The sequence below is a fragment of the Girardinichthys multiradiatus genome, chromosome 10, assembly GCF_021462225.1.
Source record: "Girardinichthys multiradiatus isolate DD_20200921_A chromosome 10, DD_fGirMul_XY1, whole genome shotgun sequence".
Classification (NCBI taxonomy): domain Eukaryota; kingdom Metazoa; phylum Chordata; class Actinopteri; order Cyprinodontiformes; family Goodeidae; genus Girardinichthys; species Girardinichthys multiradiatus.
The window spans coordinates 18,864,748-18,885,385 of record NC_061803.1 but is presented as its reverse complement, the minus strand read 5'-3'; the positions used below and the strand labels follow the sequence as shown (position 1 = coordinate 18,885,385).

The 20,638-nt window shown below is 39.0% G+C and overlaps 1 protein-coding gene across 7 annotated transcripts in view; it reads left to right on the top strand.

The window, feature by feature from the left end:
* tanc2b (tetratricopeptide repeat, ankyrin repeat and coiled-coil containing 2b) overlaps nucleotides 1–20,638 on the top strand; it is a 223,682-nt gene that overhangs the window by 72,178 nt on the left and 130,866 nt on the right. Inside the window, exon 1 of one of the 7 annotated variants that reach the window (XM_047377860.1) lies at nucleotides 1,688–1,936. The exons of the other annotated variants lie outside the window; for them this stretch is intronic. The gene's annotated coding sequence lies outside the window, so the exon portion shown is untranslated. Of the gene's footprint in view, nucleotides 1–1,687; nucleotides 1,937–20,638 lie in introns of those variants that run through there. 7 annotated transcript variants of the gene reach the window in all.

The following is a 20,638-nucleotide window of genomic DNA, read 5'->3' as shown; positions in this document are numbered from 1 at the left end:
ACTCTACTTCAGGTGAGGAAAAAAAGAAAATCTGCAGCCACAAATACATTTATTCAGCAGGCAAATGTTGGCAAACAGCAAGCTGCTAAAACTCGTTGCAAATTTAGCAGCTGGAGTGGAAAATGTCCCTCTGGAAATCTTGTAAAACTGGATGCATAAAAAAGAATCTGTTTGGTATCATGTTTACTGGATCATGTTTGCGTTTACAAATAGTTTATCCTGCCCTCAAGTGGCTGTATAGTGCTCTGAAAAAGTTTTTGCCCCCTTACAGATTTCTTCTGCTTTTTTGTCACATTTACGTGTTTCAGATTGTCAAGCGCGTATTAATATCAGACTAAGATATCCTAAGTAAATACATAAAAGCGGTTTTCAATTAAGGATTTCATTTATTATGGGAAAAAAGCTATTCAAACCTGCCCTGCCCTTTGTGAAAAAGTGCCTCCCAAACCTAATAACAGGTTTACCACTTTTTGTGGCAGCACTTGCCATCTAATTTTTGCAAAAGTATCAATTAGTCTTCTACATCACTGTGAATAAATGTTGGCCCACTCTTTTTATGATTGTTGTGATTCAACTATATCAGAGGGTTGTAAAGCATAAATGGTTGGCATCGCTGTCTAATTTAAGTCATGACTTCTACTAGCCCATTTGAAAAACTGCCTGTTAAAGTCCTGCAACAGTGGCTTAATTAGGTTTAAGTCTGGACTTTGACTAGGCCACTCCAAATCCTTCATTTTGAGTTGGTCATGTTTAGTTATTTTTATTATTGTCCATTTGCATAACCCAAGAGCAGAATTCATGGTCTCACCGATTACAGCAAGTCGCCCAGATTTTAAAGCAGCATAGCAACCGTAACAGAATGTAACAGAACCCACACTCCCAAAATGTCCACTTTTCTCTTGCCACAGAATATTTCCCCAAAAATCGTAAGGATCATCAAATAATCTGTGGCATATAAGAGACTGGGCTTTGTGTTGTCTTGGTGAACAGTGGTGTTTACCTTGCAACTCTTCAATGGATAACATGAGGTCCGGTTTGTCGATGCTCTCTTGGAGTAATTTTGGTTGGCCGGCCACACCGGAGATGGTTTACCACTGTTGAAGGTCTTCTGCTGTGGTTCAGTGGGGTCCCAAAGACTTACAAATGGCATTGTAACGCTTTCCAGACTGATAGAGGCCATTGGCTTTGTTTCTCCTTTGTAATTCATTTTCTTTAGATGGGATTGTGCTTGGCACAAAATGTGGTTAATCACAGTTGATTAATGATTTAACAAAGAGGAAGGTGATTTTTTTCACTTAATTCAGAAAATGTATTTTGTTTTTGCTCTGCTTGTTTTTGTCTGCTATTAAAATTTCTTTGATGTGAAAAATTCGACAAGAGAGCAAAAAATGAAGAAATCTGCAAGGGTGCAAATACTTTATAAAACTCTGTAGGTTCATAGACATTACTTCTGTGATCGAACATCATGGTGAAACCTTTTGGATTTAGAGATCTGTGGCTTTGAAATGGTTAAGGAATTCCGCTCTGACTACAGTGAGAGGAAGGATGAGGAGAGTTATTGCTGCCAGAGAGTGAGAAGAAGAGGAGGTGGGAAGCCAATGAGAGTGAGTTGGCTGTCTGCTCGGGTTTGTGGGTATGCGAGTACATGTGTGAGCGCTCGGCTCGATGAGTGTATGCGTGCTGACACCTGGCGCTCGCCCTCCCTCGCTGTTCACATTGTGGAGAGCTCTCAACCTGTCTGGACTGTTCTTTACCTCTCCCTCTTCTCCCTTCTATTCTATCCCTCTATCTTTTGTCCTCCTCTCTCTGCCTTTTTCCCCAGCGTTATTTTCTGCTCCTCTCCGTGCCCCTACTGCCTCCTCCTTTTGTTCAGGAGCTCCTTCACCATGCTGCGGGATTTTTATTGACTGGCCAGACATGCGCTCAACTGACTGAGGTGAGCTGGATGAATCGGGGCAGGAGGGCGGATGGACCGCATTGATGTTCTGAATGTGGGGAGTGGTAGGAACATGCTACAGGGGGGAAAAAGGCACTATTCACCCTGCTATTTGTTTCTGTGGATTTTGTTTGCTTTAGCCTGCAAGCCTGAGCAGCATTTGATGTGAAAAGCCTGTGTAGGTGTCTCAGTGTGTACTTTAAAAGGTGAGGGGTTCAGCTGTGGGATTGAAGAGTCTCTGTGTGTTGTTTGGTTTTTGCTGGTGGCAACAGCTAGTGTCAGATCCCCACTCTATGATTTGTTTGTACTGTCCTGGCTCCTGTGCTTAGAGTCACCTTGACCCGGTCCTTCTCAGCAGTTTGTGTCTTGGCAGCATTGGGCCACACCTTAACCATGAGAAATGTGTGACAGTGTGTGTTATGGTTAGGAGATTCTAATGGAAGACGATGGTTTATGGTGTCCGACTTAAAGCAATCAAAAGAATAATTCCCAAGAAAAACAGAATTGTTGATGATTAGTAGAAGTAACGTTCTTCCGGTGATGCTTGTCACTCTTCATCTTTCTCTGCTTTTTGTTTGTTTTATAATTATTTTTCTTTCCTTTGATCAAATTATTTTATTTCTGTCTTAAAACTTCAACCGTGGGGCTTGTTCTAATTTAAAAGAGATATTAAAGTCCATTTGTCATAGTTGTGTAACTTCATTTACAAACATTCAGGAATTAAACAAAAAACTCTTCAAATTTTGTGGTGGGCCGAACCAATTTTCTAAATATGTATTATTTTTCTACATTTTCACATTTATTTAATTAATAACATGTTTTTATCCATAAATCCTTTTTTTTGTCAGCTGTCATTCAACAATCTCATCTTACATTTTGAAAGATAAACACCCACAAATGTCTAGTATGCCCACATAAGTATTTAACTCTGGCTTCTATTATGAAGTAGCAGAAAAAGGTTTTTCATTTCCGTAATTAAATTCAAAATGAAGGTCCGAGTAATAATGTATATATTCATTACACATGAAGTGATATATTTCAAGTGTTTATTTTCTTTAATTTTGATTGTTTTCACTTACAGCTAATGGAATCCAAAAACAATTGTTTCTCAGAAATTGTGAATATCATAAAAAAGACCAATAAATAAATAATTTGTAATACAGAAATGTCAGCTTACCTAAATTATCTCCATGCACTGTGCAGCATACACACTCAGTATTTATTTAGTGCTCCTACTAAAGCACTTCCTACTACTGCATCAGTGTAGGGTGGCATGGGGGTGATCAACGTGTGGCTCTGCTGGATCTTGACCATAGATGAATGGGAATTGCAGTCCTCTCAAGGCTGTGGTTATCCCTTGTTCTAGTGCTCTTTTTTCTACAAATTGTTTTCCCCGGTTCAGGAGTCCCTTATCAAAGGGAATGCAACAGCTGTAGCCTGGTTCCTTAATATGTGTGTTGGGTTGTTCCTAAAACACTGATTCCAGCTGCAGTCCACACCTGTGAATCTCCCCCAACGTTTTGAGTGGGCTGTGCTTCACGTTTCTCTCAAGGCTGTGTTTATGTCCAAGTTACATATATATATATATATATATATAGCAGGCTGGAGTGTCAGTGGGATTTGTGACAGAATGAACCAACAGAGAAACTATGGAGTATCTTCAAGAGGAAGATGAGAGACATCAGACCCAACAATACAGACGAGCTAAAGGCCTCCATTAATTCATGCAGTAATTCATGCAAAAGGATCCCTGACCAAGTTTTAAGTCTATATGCTGTAGGCATACTTTTCAGTAGTCGCAAATGTATTTATTAAAAATACATTTTACATATTTTTTTATGTAATATTCCAATTTTTAAAGACACTGAATTTTGTTTCCTTTAGCTGTAGGTCATAATCATTAAAATACACCTAAATACTTGAAATATGTTACTTTTTGTGCAATAAACCAGTATGCCATGAGTTTTTAAATTATAATTACTTAAATAAATTAACTTTTCTACGATATTCTAATTTATTTGATGCACCTGCATTATGAGCCTTTTTACTTTAATTGTTCTTCAGACACCAGGCCTGCTCACTGGCTCTCTCCATTTTTTGTTTGCATGTGTTCCTGTTTTCTCCTTCTCTCTGTCATCACTTGACTTGTAGTCCAACTCTCTCCTTCTATCTCACACACTCTCTCCCACCCACTCAGATATTTCTGGAGAACAAAAGGAGAGAGGAGTGGGGGCGATAAAACACTAGAACAGGGAAGACTTTATGTACCAGCCCTGCGTAGGCTAATGAGTCTTCACCACTTTGTTTCTCTTTTCCTCCCTCCCTCTTTTTTAGGTTCCCCAAGTCCTTGTGTGTCCAATTTATCCACATCCTCTCATAACCAAATGTCCACCTCATGCCCTCAGGGTGCTCCCACCTTAAAGTAATTTTCTCTTCCGTCATTGTCTTCTCCAGTCAACGTGGCTGCTTCTTTCTCTCCTCCTCCTTCATCTCTTTTGTGCGCTCTAACATTTTCATCAGAGCTTCTTTTCACATCCGTCCTGCTGCTTCTCTGTTCCTTTCATTCCTTCTGGAGTGGTTATTTCGTTCCTCCCCCTCATCCTCTTTTTGTCAAGTCCCACTCGTTCCGCTCGCTCATCATCCATTTATGCTAATAATTACAGGTGCTAAAACACATTTAAATCTAATTTTTAATCATTTGTTCTCTTCCTGGTAGACCTCACTGTCATTTGTACAAATCGTTTATAAATAAAACGGCTAAAGTAACTTGCTGGATTCTTTATTTGATCACACCCAATACAAATGAATTTGTTGAACAAATGTCTGTTTACATTTTTCAGTACGTCAAACATTTCTGCCCCTTCCCACACTGTGGCATTCTCTTATTTTTCCCAGGAAACTGGCTTTCATCATGGCTATTGATTTAGATGGGCTTATTGTGGCTGGAAAAATGTTGTGAGCCTTAAAATAACAGGAAGTACCATTGTTGACTGAGCATTCCAAGGTTATTTTGTTAGGATTTGCAATCAGGCTGGAAAAGTTAGAAAAAGTATTGAACTAGCATGTAGTTTGTAAAAATATAAAAATTTTCAGATTGTATTCCCTGTCCCACTGTGTCTATCTATTGATTTATCGATCGATCGATCGATCTATCTATCTGATTGTTTGTCCATCCATCCAAACAATTTCCTGTCCATCCAACCATCCGTAATTACGGTCTGTGATTTTTCCAGATTTTGCATGTAGATATTTGCAGTAAACTTAGAGTAAACGCTTGTATTCATAATATTTTAAAAGAAACAGAGTGAGAGTTTTGCCAGTCTTAGTCTATAAAATTATAAAAAGGGCGCATGAAAAAGTGAGTAGGAACCCTGTGAGTTTCTCTGTACTGCGTGATGCCAGCAGCAAGACGCACACTGCTGTATAAGCAAACGGGAATGTTGGTTCCCTTCATAAAAGCTGCAATTGCGAAGACCACAACTGTGAGGCGTGGACTGCAAACTCATGCCAGCATTGTGTCTATATGCACCTCAGCGGCTATCTCTGTCTGATGGTGTGTGACTTCCCATCTCTGATTTAGAGTATAATCACTGTAAACTCCTCCTTTCATTCCCTCCATGGACAGTAGAACTCTTAGTACCTGTGACTCTTGGATGAATGTAGCTGCTCTGTTAGGTTTGTTAGTTGTGCATGATATATCGTGATTATTGTTCTATGAGTTTATTATTTTTCATTCTTTGGCCATGGTTAACACTTTTTTGGCTAAAAACCTTGTCTATACTAGCACAAATAGAAATTATGTGATCTACTTTAAATGAACTGAAGACACACATGTTATTAGATTCACACACAAAACAGGCATACAGCAGCTTTAAAATTCTCAGTCACAACTTGCACTATTATGGCTGTGGAAGCATCAGTCACATGTAGTTTCATCGTGCCTGATTGGTTAATGTATTCATTTTTGTGTTTTGTTACATGCCTGCTACTCCCTAGGCTCGTTTTTCTGGCTGGGTCAGAGAGTAGGGCAGTAAAAAACAAGTCTGTGTGTGTGTACATGTGCATCCAGTGTGTATGTGAAAGAAAATAGAAAACAAAAGCGGGCATCTGGCAAAACACACAGTGAGGTGGCGGTCTACTTTCAGCATCAGTATGGCGTTCCACTAGATACTGGTGATCCGACGAAAATGGCCAACCCATGTAGTCCTGCATCCATCAGACGCACAGTTCACTAGTTTTTTTTATATTTATAGTTACTTTTTCATCATTTCTGTCATAAAATGCACCAAAAGTGGTTTTCCCCATTGTTCCAGTGGTTAGAGCAGTGGCAAGCGTGTGACTTTCCCGGTGTAACAATCTGAATAGCTTCCAGTTAGCTTTCCTTCAAAACAAAACAAAAAGCGAATTGCAGCCTGACCAAAATCAGCCCTCTGAAGGCTCCTTTCCGGAAGTCTTCCAACGCCTTACTTCTTCTTTCTTTTTCAACAAAATACTCTATAACTGCTGCAGCAAATCCACACATGCCATGCATCACTTTCTTAACACTCACAGAGGTGCTTTACCAGCCTAATTTAAAAGGCCGGGCCAATTCCAAACCCCCACCATCGAACTGCCAAGAGGTACCAATGATTTACAAACAAAAGACCTTGGGAAGATGACTCTGGCATATTGACATAAATGTTATTATTATGCACTGCCTCTTTAAAAAATAAATATTTATAACTTATGATATGCAATAATAATATTAGTGTAAGGAAATAGACTATTTTTCGTTATTTGAATTCCACAAAATTAAGAGATTTGCGGAAGATATGAAGACAAAGGTCTCAAGGTTATGAATGGAACCCAGGACGGCTATGTCGAGGACTATTGCCTCTGGATATGGGGCGCCCACTCTACTGCTACTCCACGCAGCACCCCTCATGACTCAGAGTCCAGCTCTGATAGAATATTTCAGAGGCAGATGAGGAATGAAGTAAGATTTTTATTTCAAAGGAAACCATGACTGGTATACATGAGAAGTCCTGGACCTGGAAAGTGTGTGACAGTGTAGCTCATCTAGTACAGCCATTTCATTATAAATTGAGTTCAAGCCCAGATATTCCACTTTTGTTATGCTTGCCAGGTAAAGCTAGCATTCAGATCTAGATGTTGAAAAAAAAATGCTATCTTTAGATCAAATATTATATTCTTCGGAAGTATTTTAAACTAAAATATGCTTACTGGGATTTTTGTTTTTTATTTGTTGCAAGAAAAATGGTGCTAGTGGTTCCAGACTTTAATGCAATAACATCAGCATTGAATAATAGCATGTGCATTGATCACAATAATGATGCAAAATTGTCATATGACAACATTCCTAAAATGTGAGCAGTAAAATTGTAAATATGAATGAGAAATTGGACAGGAAAGGATGGCAGAAGGAGGATGACAGGGGTGTAATATGTTAAGTGTTTTTTGTTCCAGGTAATAGAGGATCTACTATGTCAGCTTGTAATTGCTGGAGGAATGGCTGATTTAGACCAACATAACATTAATTGTAGTAATACAATGTATGGTGCTATCAGGGTAAACATCTTGAAAACATTCAAGTAGAAATGTTAATAAATAAATCAGAATCAAAATTCATAATCTAACAGACTAAAAAATCAGAACAGAATGCGTGTTTTCTGACAGCTTCTATTGAGTCTCCATTCATTTATTCATAAGAGCTCAGACTGAGGTGCAGACCATGACTTCCATCATTTCTTTTTCTTCTTATACAAAATGTTAGAGTTGTACATATGAACATTTTAAAAATTACCTCAGATTAAATAGAGATTTTACTTTGAGCTTAATAAAAAAAATACATTCAATTGACCTGCTACACTAAAAACTTAGAAACTTCATTTTTTTGTTTCTGCTACACTGTTTACAGGAATAAAATCCATCTCTTGATGTCCACTCATCTTTTTAAAATGTCTCCTGCCAGACAGTATTAAGAGCCCAGCTGACAGCAACACTTTACATAAAATATTTATGTAAAAGAGCAGGATCTGCCAAAACTAATAAGTGTCTCTTTCTCACAGACACACACTTACTCTTAAACTGGACATTATTTGTTTAAATTTCACACATGTGCCTGCATTTGTGTATTCAGCAAAATCTCCCTATTATTCAGTTGGTTTTATTTTTTTAACAACGAAATTTCCATTTATTACGTTTTATTTGAATGTAAAAGAAGCTCCAGTTTGGTGTATGTTCTCACCGCTAAATATAGCACACATACCAGAGTACATGGTGAAGCTGTCATGTTGGTGATAAAAGATATGCAGCCACAGACATTAGCCTACTTTCTCCACACCCTGTGGAAGTGTTGATGTCTGCTGTGCCTCTGCAGCTTCTTTTTTATATTTAATACCCATTTCATTATTCAGGCCTGCACATATGCAGCTACAGACGCATCTGTTGCTTTTCAAGTACTGCGTGGGCTTTATTCATGTGTGTATATAAGTATTTCTTCCTCCATCTCCTCTCGTCACAGCGACACAGAGAGGAGATTGAGTTATTGCATCACTGTTGGCGAGATTAGCACGAGAATAACGGCGCAGTAGCGAGGACGGTCTCCCTTCATATCTCTTAGTCGTTCTCCACCTTAGTTTCTGTTTCTTCACTGGCTCCCAGTTAGTCATTTTGTCCATCTAATTGTGAGTTCCCTGCAAGTTCTGAGCTTTTCTTAGCAGACCAAGGAGAAGGAGGCAGACAAAACTTAACTTGTCTGCCTCTACCCTCCTTCTATCTAACACGGAGCAGCGCCTTAGGAATTGTGGCTTTGTTTTTGTTTTTTGTCCGTAGTTGTTTTTTAGTCATTGGATGCTGTGTTTTATCTATCGCTCTTTTTCATATTCAGCTTGTGTCACACTAAGGTACACTAATGGTACTCTTGCATTTGGACGTTTTCAACCAAAATTGGTCTTTATTGTATGAATATGTTTTGTGTCTGTGGCTGTTTTTGTGTTGGTAGAAAGCAGCATCCCCTGTTATGGTGAATTCTATTAAATGATGACTAATTTCAGGGTCGTAGCTATTTTAACATAAATATCATCAAATAGCCACTCATTAGTCATACAGCCTGTAGACAGTCCATCAAAAGTTAAACTGAGTTTTGCATGACTCCCTGAGAGAGGATTTGGTCTTTACACACATCTAAAGCTGGCAGAGGTTTTATCATTTTATCAACACTGGATAGAGTTTGGTCTGTTTGTCTGAATTTCATTAATTTCTTGATTTTTTTGCAGCCTGTTTTTGTAAGACAGCCTCTGTCATCTTTGGAGTAAAATTTCAGATGTAATTTAGAGATAACTCATTTTCATTTGTTCTTTGGCTTTCTCTTTCTCAATAAACCTAATAGTGGACTTATCAACAGTCTAAAATAAGCAGGAAAAATAATTAGTGCTTCAGGGAAACCAGTGCGTAACAATACAAGTAATAACTGCATAACTACCTCATAGAATAACAGTGAGACCTATTATCAATATTGAGCTTTGTTTAGGTTTTTGTAATAACTGCATAACTACCTCATAGAATAACAGTGAGACCTATTATCAATATTGAGCTTTGTTTAGGTTTTTGTTTTTAGTTTTCAACATTATGGTGGCAGTTGAATTTTAAAGTAAGCATTTTCTTTATTTGTTTCTTATTTTTTATATCACATTGAAACCAGTAGTTTACATACACTGTATAAATTAATTTCACGTTATGTTTTTGCTGTGTGATACAAAATTAGACTAAATACAGTATTATTACTGTATTTATTTATTTAAGTGATGGTCAGTTAGGATTACCAACATCACTTGTATTTGCTAAATGACACAATAAGAACAAATAGAGATCAAAATATTTGACCTCTCTCAGATTTCTTCTCTTTTTTTGTCACACTTCTATGTTTCAGATCAAAAAACGTCAATGCTACACAAAGATAGCCTGAGTAAAGTCAAAAAGCAAATGATTTCATTTGTATAGGGGGAAGAAACCCAACCCTAGCTGATCCTAAACGAAAAGTAGTTCCTCAATAATTGATTGTGCCACCCTTGGCTGCAACAAATAAATTGTTTTAATTCAGCAATGTTGGAGTGTTTTTGAGCATCAGGAGCCTATAAAAGCCTGTCCTGCCACAGCAAGTCAATTGGATTTAAGTCCAGACTTTGACAGGGCCACTCCAAAACCTTCATATTGAGGTGGACATCTTTGTGTGGTTTTAAACGTTTTGTTGCATAAACCAATCTTAAGGTCACAACTGACCTGCCAGAGAGCAGCATTCATGGTACTATCAATTACAGCAGGTTGTCCAGCTGCTAAAAAAGCTAAGCATCCACATACCATCACAGTACCACTACCATGTTTAACTGTTACTAGGATGTTCTTTTTTAGAAATGCTAAGTTAGTTTTACACTAGGTAGGATGGAACAAATACCTTCCAAAAGGGTCCTCTCTTGTCTCGTCGGTCCATTAAAAAGTTTTCCTAAAGTTTATTTTCAAATGTGAAACGGGCCTTTAGGATGATTTTGCTCATCCTCATTCCACTTTTGAAGTCTCAGAGGAACACAAACAATTGTTGTCCAGTTGTTTGTAACAGTGTGTGTGTTTCTACGTAGGCTTACTTGTGTAAAATGTCTGCTGTCACTTTATATCTAGATGCAGAATTTTACCAGCTTTGACACAGGTTATTTTCTGATGTAGTTTCTTGGAAAATGTATTTTATAGGATTAACTTTTACTCACCTGATGATCTGAGCCTTCCAAAAACAGGATTGGGGTGTGTTACAAATTTGTATTCCTAAGCTTACAAATTCTCATAATAAAGGAGAACCCTCTAAGCAATAGAAGCAAATTTTAAGCGCTGTATGGTAATATTTCTCACAATCATTAGGCAATTTCAAAGCCAGTAAAAATCGTCCACAAGAATGAATGAGCTGTGACTTCAGCAGGAGCTCCTTTTCTTCTCTGCCTCTCTGTGTGGATTCATAAGGATTCCAAGTTTTTCTCATTAAACACTCTTCGCCGGTGCAGAGAGTGGCATCTGCAAGCTTAGCAGGAGTTGAACACACCCTTCTCTTGCTGTAAACACCCTGAGGTCAAAGGGAATATGGAATGATGTTGCTCTAAATAAAGAAAAAAATTAATCAGTATAGCAAGTTTCCATTAGCAGGCTTTCAAATATCTGCTTTTTACTTACAACTCAACCAGTCCTGAAACAATTAGTCAAGTGATTGATCGGTTTCAGAGGAGCATTAAACATACTTTTATGCTCTCTTCTTAGTTTTTAAGCAGCACACATTGTGGGATTTACAGGGAAATATACCACAGCTTTAAGAAAGAGTATTATTGAGAAAAGTAGGTAATGCATTTAATGGGGAAAATGCCTATGTTATTATATATCTGTCTTTTTGAGTGGCTGCTCAAGATCTAACCAGAATTGATGACATAAAGATGCACTACTAACTACAACTAGTTTAATTACCTGCACTTTAGTCAATTCCTATTTGACTAATACAATGAAAACATGTTTAACCTTTTCACTTCCTGCTTGTGTAAACTTAACAATAAATGACAAAGCAGACACATTACCATTAGCATGCTAACGTTAGAATATGATTAAAATTAACGTTAGAAACCTCCAACAGACATTTGCTTTTACCCAGTAAGGAAATATTGACAAAAAGTAATTCATTGACATAACACATTGATAGGATAAATATAATGATAATTTAGTTTTGTCTTGGCTATCACTGATATTTTTAAAGTAAATTAGCCATACAGGGTTTGCCTAAGTAATTTAGGTCAATGTGATAAACAGAAGTGATTAACAAGGAACATTTAGGAATGTTTGATTGTTTTGGATTAAGAATAAATGCAAACATTAATTTACAAATGAAAAAATCACTGATTTGCCTTGGGGCAGACCACCAGCCATTTTTAAATTTGGAGGTTTTGTCACTTCTTTAGAAAAATAGGACTTAAAATTAAAAATTTGCCAGTTTGGCATTTTAATTTATTCCAGTTGGTGATGTTGCCCCTACTTCCACTAATACAGCAAAGAATTATGCTAACATTTCCATACTAACATTAGCATTTTATGAAACAAATCTGTTCAAAAGGTAAGCCTTGCTTTTCCACAGTAAAAAAATATTTAAAAAGTTTTGCATAGATGATCATTTTAATAAAGATGTACAAGGTAAACCATTTTAAGCATGTCTTTGAACTGATAAGTAAACATTCCACCTGTAATTAAAGTTGTATCATTTTCATGGCCATGACTTTATCTTTTTAGATTGTATTATGCCAATCAATTAATACTCTGATAATCCCGAAGGGAAATTAAAGGTTGTTGTAACTTAAACTGTCAAAATTTTTTCAAAAGGTAATAGTCGCTGTGGGCATTAAGGATCTCCTGTGGACAGCCAGCTACTTTAGGTTAATTTGAAAAAGTTAAGAGATAAAGAAAGACATTTTGAAAATATGCTTCATTATGGCCTGTACCTTTTTATATGTTGTGTATGTCTGGCAGGGGTTAAAAATAAAGTAGCAAAAACATAATTCTAAGACCCCAAAGTCAGAACAGAAGGCATATCCAGTTTTCATTTCTCTTTTTGTCCTCCTTTTCACAATGCTGAATCTGTATCACACTTCCAATTACCTTCGGTTATTTTTGCTGCATGCTTTTTCATTTCTGTGCTCTGTGATGTAACCTCATTGGTGTTTCAGACTGAAGGTGGGAGATGCTTAATGTAGCCCCTCTCAATTTTTCCAGACTCTTATTCACTGCCTTTATTTTTATATGTTTTAAACGAATCCCACCCACTCCCGCAGCACAGTTTTATTCAGCATCAAATGGCAGCGTAGGAGTTGGGGCATATCACTTTTTTTGTATTTTTCACTTGCTTTGTAGCACGCATACACACTCTCCATTTCTTCCTGCTTCCTCCATCATAACACCTCCATCCATCCAGGACACTGCTGAGTCGTGGCGCTGTCAGCCAAAGCCTGACGCACTCAGCCACTTTCATATGCGTCACCTCTCTGGCCTGCCGCCACCGCCATGCTGTTTGCTGTCCTTCAGTTGTACAGTACCTCAGTGGCCACCATAAGATACTCCAGACTTTTCTGTAGGAGAGGGGGAGGTATAGTATTCTTTCATACAAAGAAAACACTTTCTGTTCTCTATTTGAGATGATTTAAGGCCAAATGTTTAGTTTAAAAAAACGCATGTTGACTGAATTACTGCAAAAGGTCAATAAAACAAGAATTTCATTGCAGGAATATGGGCCTACTGAAACGTACGTCCTTTGGTCGAGCCTCCTTTTCCATGATTTACTGCTTTAGTGCAGTGTGGCATTAAGGTGATCAGCTTGTGGCTCTGCTGAAGTGTTAAGGAAGCCCAGTTTGCTTAAAGAACGGCCTTCAGCTTGTCTGCGGTGTTGGCTCTGGCGTCTCTCATGTATCTAATGATGATACTCCGTAGCTTCTCTATGGGATTTAGGTCTGGCCTGTTTGGTGGTAATGAAATACAGTGATGCCATGGTCATTGGACTGGGTGTTGGTACGTTTGGCAGCTTGAGCAGGTGACAAAGCTGGGGAAACATTAAATTTACTGCTGGACAGCTGCACTGACTTTGGACTTGATAAAACAAAGTGGACCATCACTAGCAAATGACAGCTCCCTAAATTATTAAATGCTAGACATATTGCCAAAGATCCCACCCACCTGGGCTGTTAGCTGTTTTTCCCACTTACATCGGGATGGCGGTTCAGGTGCTGCTTTAAATCCAAAGCAAACAGACTTAAAAACTGTTTCTTTCCCAGAGCTGTGAAGGCAATTGCCCCCCTGTAGACACTCAGTAGTCCATTTCATGACCAATGTCTTTTCATAGGATGCTCTAGCACAAGCTGCACTATATGTAAATACATGCTACATCCCCATGTACATATTTCGTACTTCTCTATAGAGATACAGGGGTTGGACAATGAAACTGAAACACCTGTCATTTTAGTGTGGGAGGTTTCATGACTAAATTGGACCAGCCTGGTAGCCAGTCTTCATTGATTGCACATTGCACCAGTAAGAGCAGAGTGTGAAGGTTCAATTAGCAGGGTAAGAGCACAGTTTTGCTCAAAATATTGACATGCACACAACATTATGGGGGACATACCAGAGTTCAAAAGAGGACAAATTGTTGATGCACGTCTTGCTGGCGCATCTGTGACCAAGACAGCAAGTCTTTGTGATGTATCAAGAGCCACAGTATCCAGGGTAATGTCAGCATACCACCAAGAAGGACAAACCACATCCAACAGGATTAACTGTGGACGCAAGAGGAAGCTGTCTGAAAGGGATGTTCGGGTGCTAACCCGGATTGTATCCAAAAAACATAAAACCACGGCTGCCCAAATCACGGCAGAATTAAATGCGCACCTCAACTCTGCTGTTTCCACCAGAACTGTCCATCGGGAGCTCCACAGGGTCAATATACACGGCCGGGCTGCTATAACCAAACCTTTGGTCACTCATGCCAATGCCAAACGTTGGTTTCAATGGTGCAAGGAGCGCAAATCTTGGGCTGTGGACAATGTGAAACTTGTATTGTTCTCTGATGAGTCCACCTTTACTGTTTTCCCCACATCCGGGAGAGTTACGGTGTGGAGAAGCCCCAAAGAAGCGTACCACCCACACTGTTGCATGCCCAGAGTTAAGCATGGGGATGGATCAGTGATGGTTTGGGCTGCCATATCATGGCATTCCCTTGGCCCAATACTTGTGCTAGATGGGCGCGTCACTGCCAAGGACTACCGAACCATTCTTGAGGACCATGTGCATCCAATGGTTCAAACATTGTATCATGAAGGCGGTGCCGTGTATCAGGATGACAATGCACCAATACACACAGCAAGACTGGTGAAAGATTGGTTTGATGAACATGAAAGTGAAGTTGAACATCTTCCATGGCCTGCACAGTCACCAGATCTAAATATTATTGAGCCACTTTGGGGTGTTTTGGAGGAGCAAGTGAGGAAACGTTTTCCTCCACCAGTATCACGTAGTGACCTGGCCACTATCTTGCAAGAAGAATGACTTAAAATCCCTCTGACCACTGTGCAGGACTTGTATATGTCATTCCCAAGACGAATTGATGCTGTATTGGCCGCAAAAGGAGGCCCTACACCATACTAATAAATTATTGTGGTCTAAAACCAGGTGTTTCAGTTTCATTGTCCAACCCCTGTATGTTCAGCTGCTGTAAGTGCTCCAATTTTCCTCCTAATTTGCCTTATAATTTTGATTTGTGTGTTTTTTTAATGTCTTACTTTGTGGTTTTATTTTGTCTGTGTTTTACATATGTGCATTCTGAAACTGAGTGTCTCGACAAAAATTTCATTATGGGTCCATAATGACAATAAGGATTTTCTTAATTCTTGAGTTTTGATTCTGATCATTATCAACTTTTTTTATAAAGCGCTTTAACACCAGCCCCAGCTGAAACAAAGTGTAGAACACAATAAAAGTTGAGTAAAATCAAATCTCATTTGGGTTGAAGGCCAATGATTAAAACGTTTTTAGACTAGTTTTAAAAATGGACAGTGCAGGGGCTTGTCGTATGTGCAAGAGTAAGGCATTACATAACCTAGGGGCCCCAATAGAGAAGGTCCTGTTCACTCTAAGCTTCCACTTTGAACTAGGAATGAGCAGAAGCAGCTGGTCAGCGACCTAAGTAACTAAGCAGGAGTGTAGAAGCTTAGTTAAATAAGGCGGGGCGTGGCTGTGTTAAACCTAAAAAACAAACAGAAGGACTTTAAAGTGATCTCTAAAGTACACAGGCAACCAGTGGAGGGAAGCCAAGACCAGGCTAATGTGCTCCCTTTTATGTTCTCCAATTAAAAGGCATGCAGCAGAATTTTGAACCAGCCGCAGACGGAAGTGAGGACTGGCTGATTCAGAGATAGTGAATTGCAGTAATCCAGCCACGATGAAATGAAGGCATGGATTAATGTTTCCATGTGTTGACTTAAAAGAAGAGATTTTACCTTTGCTATATTACTTAAATGGTAAAAACTAGACTTAACTGTAGCCCTTATTTGACTATTAAGTTTAAAATCAATGTCCATCTTGAAACCAAGGTTCGTCACTGTGGACTTAATATACATCGCCAGGGGGTCTAAATCACCTGGAGGTGTCTGACATGCTCCACTAGATCCACAGACAAGTACCTCAGTCTTTTTTTCATTAAAAGTCTGGAAATATAGGGCCATCCAAGCTTTAATATCCTCAAGACAGTAAAAAAATGGCTTTTATTGACAAGACATCACCTCGCCTAAAATTAATTTGTCAAAGCAATGGAAGGAGATGCCATATTGTCTACAAATGGAACCCAGAGGAAGGAGGTACAAAGAAAAGGGCAAAGGCCCTAAAATTGAGCCCTGGGGGACCCCATATTACAGAGGAGCAGAAGAGGATTCAAACTGTGCAACCTTTATGGAAAATGTTCTGTCTGCCAGACAACACATATGCCACTTCATAGCAGTGCCACCAGTACCTACTTGGTGCTGTAAATGTGACAATAATTGCTATCATCCACGGTATCAAAAGTAGCAATTAGGTCCAACAAAACAAGGATCACATTGTCACATGCCAGGAAATGTCGTCATAAACCCTCAGCAGGGCTGAGTCTTTGCTATGAAGGGTTCTAAAACCAGAGAGAGGCATATCCAGGATGTTATATTCATTAAGGAAGGATTTTAATTGGGATTAAATAGATTTCTCCAACAGTTTTGATAGTAGGGGAAGCTTTGAGATGGGCCTATAATTCCCCAACACAGTAGGATTGAGACCAGGTTTCTTTAACAGGGATGCACCACAGCATGTTTGAAATGATCAGGAACTACACCAGATAACAGACCGGTGTTAAAAGGGGAAACAACCAATTGCCCAAAACAAGGGAAAATCTCTAAGTAAACGTGGTCGAAGAGCATCACATGGAGAACCAGAGGGCTTAATCTGGGCAACCACATTCTCTAAAAATGTCTCAGTCACAGGCTCAAACTGATTACAAACAGCAGAGCAAGGAAGAGGGGTCAGAGTCTAAGCGCAAGATGAGACCCTTATTGAGGTTACCTTATCGATAAAAGACTGCATAAAATTATTGCACAGTAGAGCAGATGCTTCAAAACCAACATTCTGTGGAGCATTAAGAAAAGAGTCAATGGTACTAAAATGGACACAAGGGTTGTAGTGGTGAGATAAAATTTTGATAAGTGCCTCTTTAACTTTGTCCTGATTACTGCGGCAACTGTCTTTGAAAGTCTGAAGAGACAGTTGCAGCTTGTCTTTTCTTCACCTGCGTTCTGCTCTGCAACTTTCCTGACAACTTGAGTCTTTTGGTTAAGGGTCAGGTTTAGCTCTAAGCTGTTTGGTCTTTAAGGTAGCCACAGTGTCCAGTACACATTGACAGGGTAAGTGGAGCTAGATTAAGCTCCTTCTCATCCGGTAATGCAGGTGAACAGAGCTAGTAAAAAAACCTCCAAGAACTGGCCGGCAGTGGAGGGGTTAATAATCTTACAGCTTTGAGCAGGAGCGGGAGTTTTAACTGCAGCATGAGTGAGAACAGTCTCACCCAGTCAATATTATTTTAAGGTGAGACACAGGCAGCACAAGATCTATTGTGTAACCTTTTCAGGCTTGGAACCAAACATAGACTGCACCAACTTCAAAGAACTGATAAGGGTAAAAAAACTATGTTACCAGAGGCTTATCTGGGCAACAAACATGTATGTTAAATTAACAAACAAAAAAGACGTGGTCATATCCAATTAAAACCTCAGACTGACATTCAGAAAAGTCACTAATAAAATCCTTATTGTATTTAAGTGGATGACAGCACACAGTAACGGGTCAGAACGACCCACCTCGAAGGAAACCAGCTAAAGCTGGTGAATCGACACTTTTTAAAAAACTATCACAGTTCCTCCTCCCTGGCCCAATTTTTGTGGGGAGTTACAATAACATCAGCTTGTTGATAAAAGCTCAGACAGAGCAGCTGACTCAGCCTCACTCAGCCATGTCTTTGTAATGCCAAGGAAGTCCAGATCTGAAAGTGAAGAGCTGAAAAAATGGCAAGATGCTGCTTCCAACAACTTAATGCTCACCTTCTACCGATGATACATTTGGCCCTGTCTTTCAGTGTTTAACCCTATTTTTCTCCTTTACATAGCTACTGACTGAGCTATTACTGTGACTAACTCTATGTGCTCTCTATCTTACTTTAAACTTGAAAACTGGCTCAGAGTTTATCTGTTTTTTCTTGCTCGATGAAACCACTAAAGGAGCTACATCCATTAACATTTACTTTTCCTTCCCATAGAAAGTACTGCTGGATCAGTGCTTCTGTATTTTTTGTGTGTCTCTGCTCTGTTCTCTGAAACCCCCAGTCAGTCGTGGCAGATGGCCGCTCACACTGAGCCTGGTTCTGCTGGAGGTTTCTTCCTGTTAAAAGGGAGTTTTTCCTCTCCACTGTCGCTACATGCATGCTCAGTATGAGGGATTGCTGCAAAGTCAACGCCAGTGACTGTCCACTGTCTCTACATGCTCATCCAGGAGGAGTGAATGCTACAAGTCACTGACTCAATGCAATCTGCTGGGTTTCCTTAGATAGAAAAACGTTTATACCAATCTGAATAAATAACTGAATCTTCACTGTTTGCTAGTTAGGGTTAATTGGAATTTATGTACCTGACATGAAATTTATATGATTCGATTGAATTGACTTAGTCCATTTTAAAGTTACCCACCTTTCACTCGATGCAACAAGAAACAACACTCTTCAATTGTTTTTTACCTCTGCCTTCCTCCCTCCCTGTTGGATGGAGTAAGGGGGAGTCAGGTTTAGTCTAAACTGGCTCAGTTATGGTTGAGGTGCAAACACACCCTCCATTTCTGCTACCTGTGCGACCCCTTTTCTTTTCCAATGGTTATAATCAGTCTGACAGAGAGAGGTACCTCCAATCCTTGTGGTTTTTAGTATAACAATGGCCACCAGTGGGCTCTACATGGACACACTTTATCAGTGTATTATTTTACTTAGTACCCCAACGCATAGTCCATTCTAAAATGTCCAAACTCTAACACTCAGTAGTTTAATCTAACCTCCCCAACAGCCCCACACCATTCCAAACCCTTTGTGAAATGTATGGAGACGACATGTGTTGTGAATTGGCGCTATATAAATAAAACTGAATTGAATTGAAAAACATCCCTCAGGATGAAAGTCTTATTAACCAGCAATCTGGCGTTTACCAGTCCGATCCTCTGTAGTTGGAGAGGGGTGTGTTGTGCCAAGACGGGGCCCGGCACAGTAGTTTTAAGTTCTGTGGGTTCAATCCAAGCTTGCTAAGTGCGGCGGGCAAGGGCGTCGGGGTCGGGCCTCATCATCTGTATCAACAAGAAGCCCCAGGCAAGAATCTGCAAAATATGAGCTACAATAACATTTAATTTCCCTTTGGGATTAATAATGTATTTTTGAATTGAATTGAATTGAATTGAACTGAATTGAATTTGAGAAGTATAAAACAAATCCAAAAGTCAATTGGTAACCAATGTAAAGAATATAAAATGGGGGTAATGTGAGCTGGATTGGTTCTAGATTGTAAAAAGTCATTAAACTCAGAGCAAAAGCAAACAATTTCACCGAGGAAACCTTTTGTGACGAATGAAAATATTCATTTTAAGATATGATTAATGAATGGCACTGTATAAAATTACTAGACTATAAATACATACAAAAATAAAAGTAAACATCTATATAATAACTATAAAATACTTGTGTACAGCTTTAGTTTTAACGTTGCTGTATATTTGACCCTGGACAACATTGTAAAAAATCAGAGAGCAGGTTTTATGGAGATTAATCATTAGGAAATACAGTAAGACCTGCACTGGTATGTTTTTTTTATTCTCCTTGGTTTAAGAAGAGGACAAAGAGACATATCCCTGTTACGCTTTGGGCTTTACTGGCATATACGGAAATTTCTTCTTTTATCACATCCGCTGCTGGTTGGTAAATTGGAAGATGCCACTGATTTACAGTTTGCTCTCGGCGGGTAAACCAATTTGCAGAAACAACAAGCAAGCACAACTTCACAACAAATTTTCATCTACATTTTTTGCTCTGCCGGTACATCAGAAAACACAATTTCTTTGTTGATGACTACTTTAAAAGGGAAACTCATAAAATGAGGATCTGAAAACCCACTTTGTGCATCCAACATCATTTTTGTTGATTTTGTTCTCTTCAGCAGGAGGTGGGCTTTAAAAGCATTCGGTTTCTGTTCTGTAAGAGTAAGAGATCACACATTAATCAAATGTGATATAGTCATTGTCCTAAACCCAGTTAACAGCTTGTGAAACTGCTGCCTGTATGCTTGCATAATACTGTCCACACAGGCTCACAACAACAATGGTCCATAACATTATGTTCCCTCTCCTGGGACTCTTCATACCCGCAGCAGTCTGTCCTCCCTCAATATCAGACTGCTTAAGAGTTGACAGGATTGTCTTTTAGACTGTCACTGCAGGTAATAGAGTCTGTGACAAACACTCCATGTCCTCAGTCCCACAGATCTGTTTAAAGCACTCTAAAATCATCTCAGACTTGACTGATTGTCTGGCATGTGGAAT